Genomic DNA, 8220 nt, shown 5'->3' on the forward strand with positions numbered 1-8220 from the left:
CATTACTACTACAATATTATTATACTTATTATTACTATCATTACTCTAGTAATATAAGATCACTAGAATTAAAGTTGTTGATCCAGAAGAAGGCAAAAAACCTCTGGTCACATTCAGCCAATTTGTGTCAAGAGGGAAAAATTCCTTCTCGACCCCGGGAAAAGGCGATCAGTCCGAGAACCCTGGATCAATCCTGCTGGTGCCTAATAATGTGTTATGTTATTATATTATTCCTAATAATAATGTAATATTATCATTTATATTACTATTATTTTTTTAAATACTATTTCCATCCTTTTTAACCTATTCTTTCTAATATTATAATTATTATTACTAATATTTCTATTTCTTTATTTGCTATTAATTAGATCCCTATTCCTAAAGCTGTTGATCCAGAAGAAGGCAAAAACCCCTGGACACATTCAGCCAATTTATGTCTCAAGGGGAAAAATCCCTTCTCGACCCCGGGAAAAGGCGATCAGTCAGAGACCCTGGATCAAATCCCCTAATACCTATTAATGATATACTAATTATTCTAGTCATTACTATAAATACTATTATTATTATTATTACTACTATTATTTATGCTATTTTTAGTTTGTTGCTATTTTACTGATCATATTACTATTCTATTATTATTCACCTCTGTAAAATTTTATTCTAGATATTTTTGGATTATTGCTATTTTATTATTACTATTATTATTAACATTTGTATTGATATTTTACTAAAATTATAACTTGGATCCCTATTCCTAAAGCTGTTGATCCAGAAGAAGGCAAAAAACCCCTGGACACATTCAGCCAATTTGTGTCTCAGGGGAAAAGTTCCTTCTCGACCCCGGGAAAAGGCGATCAGTCAGAGACCCTGGATCAAATCCCCTAATACCTATTAATGATATACTAATTATTCTAGTCATTACTATAAATACTGTAATATTATTATTACTACTATTATTATTATTTACGCTATTTTTAGATTGTTGCTATTTTACTGATCCTATTACTATTTTTTTATTATTATTATTATTCCCCTCTGTAATATTTAATTCTAGATATTTTTGCTATTTTATTATTACTATTATTATTAACATTTGTATTGATATTTTACTAAAATTATAACTTTGATTCCTATTCCTAAAGCTGTTGATCCAGAAGAAGGCAAAAAAAACCCTGGACACATTCAGCCAATTTGTGTCTCAGGGGGAAAAATTCCTTCTCGACCCCAGGAAAAGGCGATCAGTCCGAGAACCCTGGATCAAACATGCTGAGATTATTTTTATGGCTCTAATTATTATTATTGTACAATAAATGTTAGAGTTACTGCTTTTATTATTATTATGATATTAGATACTATATTACTGTTCATATTATATAAGTCTTTTTAATATTTTTTTACTACATTTTTAACCTATTTCTAAACCTATTAATCACTATTTTATTGTTGTTATTATTATTATTATTATACTTACCAGATTTTATGCTGATGATGTTCTTACAGCTTGTATGTTGGGTCCACAGTCCATCAGCATCTTATCGCTTTGAAGAGCTTGGTCCAAATGGTGTTTTTCATTCTACTGAGGTTGGAGCTGATGTATTTGACTATGGAGGACTGCTGGCGGATCATCTGACTCTGTGCCGTCTGCTTCTTAACTCGTTGTCCCTTTGCTATCTTGTTCTGAAGTCTTTGTCTCTTTGCCAGGTGGATCTGAAGTCGTTGACTCTGTGCCGGCTGGTCCTGATCGCGTTGTCTCTTTGCTGGCTGGTTCTGATCGCGTTGACTCTGTTCCGGCTGGTCCTGATCTCGTCTCTTTGCCGGCTGGTTCTGATCTCGTTGTCTTTTTGCTGGCTGGTTCTGATCTTGTTGAAGCTGTGCCGGCTGGTTCTGATCTCGTTTCCTCTTTCCTGGCTGGTCCTGATCTCGTCTCTTTGCCGGCTGGTTCTGATCTCGTTGTCTTTTTGCTGGCTGGTTCTGATCTTGTTGAAGCTGTGCCGGCTGGTTCTGATCTCGTTTTCTCTTTCCTGGCTGGTCCTGAATGCTTGTTGTGGTATTTTGAACCATTCGTTTTTTAGCTCCTGAACCTTTCTTTTCTTTCTTCTTGGTATCTTCTTTCTCATCTTCTTCAAAGTCTTTCACCTCCCGATATTTCATTGGATCGGATATCACCACTTCATTCCGCTGCTCTGGCGTCTTCTTGGTGACTTCTTTCTGACTTTCTTCCTGGTCTGTGACCTCCATTGGCTCCGCTATCTCCTCTTCATGCAGCTGCTCTGGCGTCACTGATGGCGGCTCTGACGTCACTGATGTCGGCTCTGGCATCACGTATGGTGGCTCTGGCGTCACTGATGGCGGCTCAGGTCTTTCTTCATATAATGGAAATGGAAGACATTTTTTCTGGGCTTAGCGGTTGGTCGGCATCAGGCGCTGAGAAAAAAAGAGCAAGTTAATTGTCTGTTGAGACGTTCCTTTACATCTATGGACAGAACATGAGGACATAATATGCGGTGTGATCAGTCACATCCATATTGAAGATCGGTGATGGCAGGAATCTTGTGCTGTAGATGAGCAGTTGGTTTTCCGCCTCCTCCTTGGTGCTGGGACAATCTGGAGAGAAAACACAAGCAGATAATGGGATTAATCATACAATGTCCAGAAATCCTTAAAATTACAGGAAAATTCCTTTAACCCAAATCACCGTGACCTGCTGGATTCTGAATGATTCTGTGCAAAGAAAATCACACAAATTACTATGAAAAACTATTTTCTAACTGACACTGTGCTGTAATTCTGTGCTGGACTAATACATGTTCTGGATTATTAAATGCTGGATTATAGGAATGACACTTTATTCTCAGATTAACTGGAAATTCTTATTATATAAAATAATAATCTCACATGATACGTATCCAGATCCGAAGATGCAGTGCCGGCGGCGGGAGACGTCCTAAATAAAACAGAATCCGGTGAGTGTCCACTTATAACTCATCAGGGATGGACAATAGAACGAGGGTCCATGTATAATAAAGCTGCAGACCTCCATAGAGCGGCTGCTCGCTGCCATCTTGTAAATATCGTACATTGACAACTCCATAGGAAAATCTGTGAATCCAAAAAAGATTTAGTCACAGATCTGATAGAGATCAAACACCGCAGCTTCCCACACATATTCATAGTGAGCGTCCCCCCCCCTGGTATCGGACCCCATTACAACCATACATGGAGGCAACATGATCAAATCCAGTCTATTCTGGGTGTTTGTAGAGTCTCCAGTATAGGTAATACCACATGGAAAACATTCTACATTGATGATTGTTCTGGGGCCTGTAAATACAGATATATGGCATACATGGATTTCTATGTTTTTAATGCAAATAAAAACAAGTAACCCCAAAAAAATGACAGCGAAAGTGACTTCATTACCAGCACATAGAGCCTGACTCCCAATAACAGTGTCAGGACACTAACCCCACTGACATTAGAGGTAAATAATGCCCCAGTAAATAATACCGGCAGCAGTGTCCTGTGTAACCTAAACATAAACTTCTTCTTTCCTGCAGCCACTAGGGGGAGCACAGTGCACCAGTAAATACAGATTGCACTGATAGCGCCCCTTAGTGGCCGGTGACAGCAGCTGTTGTGGCAGAATTCTCTGCTCTGCCCGGTGTTCTCGCCTGTTTTCAGTTTAGGTGAAATAATAAAATCATCAGCGGATTCCAGATAACAGGAAAGAAGCATCGAGGAGATTAGATAAATCAGTGTCCGGAGAATAAGGAGCAAGAAGGCACCGCATATGAATCAGGGGCACGCCAGATACAATGTAGATCGTTATAAACAGAAAACTTTATTCAGAACACACAATGGATAAAAACACTTAAAAAGACATGAAGGACATCCCACTCAGAGCTGGGCTTGACCCAGGTGCAACCATTATAATAAATTCTTAAGCATATGTGCTAGTGCATACAAAAATAAGGACCTGTACAATGACACAATATGTCACTCTATATATCATAGATGGCATACAATAAAAATATATATTACGATAATATCCTGTGCAAAAGAGAGGATATGTATATAATGAATGTATAGTATAATATCAAGAAAAGGCGTTGCTAATATAAATGGTACGGTGGTATGCGAAGAATAGTATCAGTATACTGGTACACATGGGGTAAAAAAAAATATATATATATTTGTATGTATAGTAGAATGTGACCTGCCTGTCAAAGCTATGCACTATAACATACAGCATACAGTCAGAAATGAATACCAATAGACCTCTGCTAGGGAGTCATAGGGCATGGGTGGTATAATGCCTAAATGAGCCAATATGGCAGAGTGCAGAGAGGGATCGGGCGTCACACAGAAAGAGACTGGCAAGTCCCTGGTGCAGAGTGGTAGTTACACCCCCATATAAACCATGACAATAGCCTAAACAAAACCCCTATAGATGAAAGGAACACAGGGCAGGATCACAACTGAAAATAGTGCCTATAGTGACCCCAAAATCATAAATACCAGAGAATGTCGACCAAGATAGCCATAACAAACACCAGCCCTAAAGCACAGGGAGATTAAATGGAGAGAGCACAAGGTCCAGAGAGCACCATAAATCAGGTAGGCAAGCAAGTGCAGCTCAGAGTGGGTGGCCCCACGCGTATCGCCACCAGAGCGGCTTCATCAGGGAAGGTCAGTGTCCGGTCATCAGGGGATGTGATGGAGGCACTCACCGATATACAACTCCACTCGTCACTGTCTGTAAAACACTGAGGAGAGCGACAGTTTGTTTGTGTTTATTTCTTCAGATTCAAATCCAGAAATCTTATTGGCTGCTGACCAGTGTCATGCAACACACAGAATTTAAAGGGACAGGACGCTGTTATTTCTTCACAGTGCATTTCATATAGACGTGCTATAACTCTGCTTAATATATGAAGCTGGGGAGATAATCTGGGGGAGCAGCTTTATGTTTTCATACACAGCAATTAAAATGTCACTATCGATATCGTCAGAACATTATATTCTACATATTATTAGAGTATCGGTGCATGAAGGAGTTAATTATAAATTATATTATTTTCAATTACCTCTTCCTGAACAGGATATTTTACAAAATTTTCTTTTTATCACACTGCTGATGGTTATTTCTACATTACTGACATTTAACCCCATTACAACAGCCTTACGGAGATAAACGGCAGGCAGAAAAAAGTAAATAGCGCCCCCTAGTGTTGGAAAATCTTCGCAAATTCAGCTATCAGAGGTAGCTGAGACCCTGGAGATCACGATTCGTGCCATTTTTTTCGGTCCCCGTTCACGTGATCATCGGTATACACCGTATACTGATGGTCACGTTATGGTAAATGACAGCGCCGGTGAAAAATGAATTATCTCCCAAATGGCATGATCAAACATGTCAATCTCCTCCCCCGATCACCTCCAGTCCCCCGGTGTCACCAAAGTGACGCCCCAACCCCCTCTCCATAATCCAAGAAGGTGGTGCGCACGACCAGCACGCCAGCCACATTCACCCTCCTCCTCTAATTTCTGTCGCATATGGTATGGCAGATGCAACAGAAAACTCCTCTCCAGGTTCAGCCAGGTCACTCCCTATAACCCCCCCAGTGTCCCCCGGTACCTTTTTTGTTGTCTATTTTTATTACTGACAGTTGTGATGTCGGGTATCTGATAGACGCCGTGACATCACTAACCGCTGGGCTTGATGCCAGGTGACATTACAGCTGGTACCAACCCCATTTATTACCCCGTTTGCCACCACACCAGGGCATCAGGATGAGCTGGAGCAAAGTGCCAGGATTGGCGCATCTAATGGCTGCACCACTTCTGGGGCGGCTGCGGCCTGCTATTTTTAGACCGAGAAGAGTCCAATAACTATGGCTCTTTCCACCCTCAAAAAATACCATAACCCAGCTGTCAGCTTCATCTTGGCTGGTTATCCAGTTTGGGGGGACCCCACATTTTTTTAATTATTTATTTATAAATAATTTAAAAAAACAGGCTGGGGTGCCCTCCAAATTGGATTACCAGCCAAGGAGAAGCTGTCAGCTGTGGTCTGCAGGCTGCAGCCGTCTGCTTTACCCTAACTGGCTATCAAAAATAGGGGGGAGCCACGTTGTTTATTTTAATTATTTATTTATTTTTTGGCTAAACACAAGGCTAAGCACCCTTTAGGGCCATATGAAAGGCACTAAAGGGTGCCAGCTTAGAATATGTAGGGGCATTATATATGTGTTTGACATGCATCCATCCATCCATTGTGGCTATTTAGGCTGTGTGCCCACAATCAGGGTTTGCAGTGTTTTGGACGCAGAGTGTTTTCGCTCCTTGCCAGTACGCTGCATTTTACAGTAGAAGCGCAGTGAAGAATTTTTAGAAATCCCATGCCCACTGCGCTTATTTTCTCTGCAGCATAAACTGACATCCGATATGGTTTCCTGAGCAGCAGCATGTAAACCTATGCTGCGGAGAGGAGAGTGTTCTCTGTGGGGAGAATAGAGCTAAAGTCCGCAGCAGCCTGAACCCGGATTGTGGGCACAGGCAGCTGTGTTCTCCCGTGGACAACACTCCCATCTCTGCAGAAGGGCTGGCACTGTGTACTAGATGCAATGTCGCCAGATTGTGGGCACATAGCCTAAAAGTGAGAAAATTGGCACTAGAGCAACATTTTTGTGAAGTACCTGAGGATTCAAAATGCTCACTATACTCCTGGATAAAATCCTTGAGGGGTCTAGTTTCCAAAATGGGGTCACTTGTAGGGGTTTCTGATGTGTAGGTACCCTAGGGGCCCTGAAAATGCGACATGGTGCCCGCAATTTATTTCGACTTTTCCAATTTTCAAATGGTGCTCCTTCCATTCCAAGCGCTCCCATTTATCCAAACAGACGTTTTTGACAACATGTGAGGTATCCATGGCCGCATAAGAAATTGAATAACAAACTGTAGGGTCCACTTTTTGGTGCAGCCTCTTGAAGAAGTGAGAAATGTGGTGTTAAAGCAACATTTTTGTGAAAAAAAAATGAAAATTTTCTATATGGCAACCTAAGGTTATCAAATTCTGTGAAGTACTCGTGGATTTAAAATGCTCACTATACCCCTGGGTAAAATGCTTGAGGTGTCTTGTTTCCAGAATGGGGTCACTTGTGGGGCACTCCACTGTTTAGGCACCTTAGGGGCTCTCCAAACGCGACATAGCATCCGCTAATGATTCTATCCAATTTTGCAGTCAAATGGCGCTCCTTCCCTTCAGACCTTTGCCGTGTGCCCAAACAGTTGATTTGCACCACATATGAGGTATCAGCGTACTCAGGAGAAATTGCACAATGAATTTGATGCTGAATTTTTTTCCTGTTGGCTTTCTTTTTTTTTTTATAAAAGTATCTGGTTGAAGTAACAATTTTGTGGTAAAAATGTATTTTTTTATTTTCACAGCTCAACATTATAAACTTCTGTGAAACACCCGGGGGTTCAAGGTGCTCACCAAACATCTAGATAAATTCCTTGAGGGGTCTAGTTTCCAAAATGGGGTCACTTGTGGGAGGTTTCTGCTGTTTAGGTACCTTAGGAGCCCTATAAATGCGACATGGTGCCCGCAATGTATTTCAGGCAAATTTGCTTTACAAAATTCAAATATTTCTCCTTCTGTTCCGAGCCCTCCCATTTGTCCAGAGATATCTGACGACATGTGGGGGTATTAGCGCGGTCAGAATAAACTGGGGAACAAATTTTAGGGTTTTTAGAATGGTGTCACTTTTGGGTATTTTCTGTCACCTAGGCTTCTGAAAGTCACTTCAAACACGGTGTGGTCCTTAACAAATGATTTTGTAAATATGGTTGGAAAAATTAGAAATTGCTGATTAACTCCGAACCCTGCTGAACCCTGCTGATGTAAAGTAGGCATGTGGGAAATGTAATTTATTAACTATTTTGTGTGGCAGAACTCTCTGGTTTAAGGGCATATGATGCTGCCAACTGTCACCTCAAAATCTGTTGCCTTTAGTAGCAGAGCAGGGGACCTCAGAAGCAGAGTATATCCCTGTCTTACTGAATTTGATGAGCGCGTATTTTCGGTTCTTGTGCAATTTGACTGGTCCAAGGATCCACATGCGTATGTGTACTAGGTCTTAAAATGAGTCTGTGAACAGGTTTTTGCTATGTAATCTGAGAGCAACATAATGTAGGGCCAGAGACCCTGATTCCAGC

This window comes from Anomaloglossus baeobatrachus, chromosome 8 (assembly GCF_048569485.1).
Source record: "Anomaloglossus baeobatrachus isolate aAnoBae1 chromosome 8, aAnoBae1.hap1, whole genome shotgun sequence".
In the NCBI taxonomy this organism is placed as follows: Eukaryota; Metazoa; Chordata; class Amphibia; order Anura; family Aromobatidae; genus Anomaloglossus; species Anomaloglossus baeobatrachus.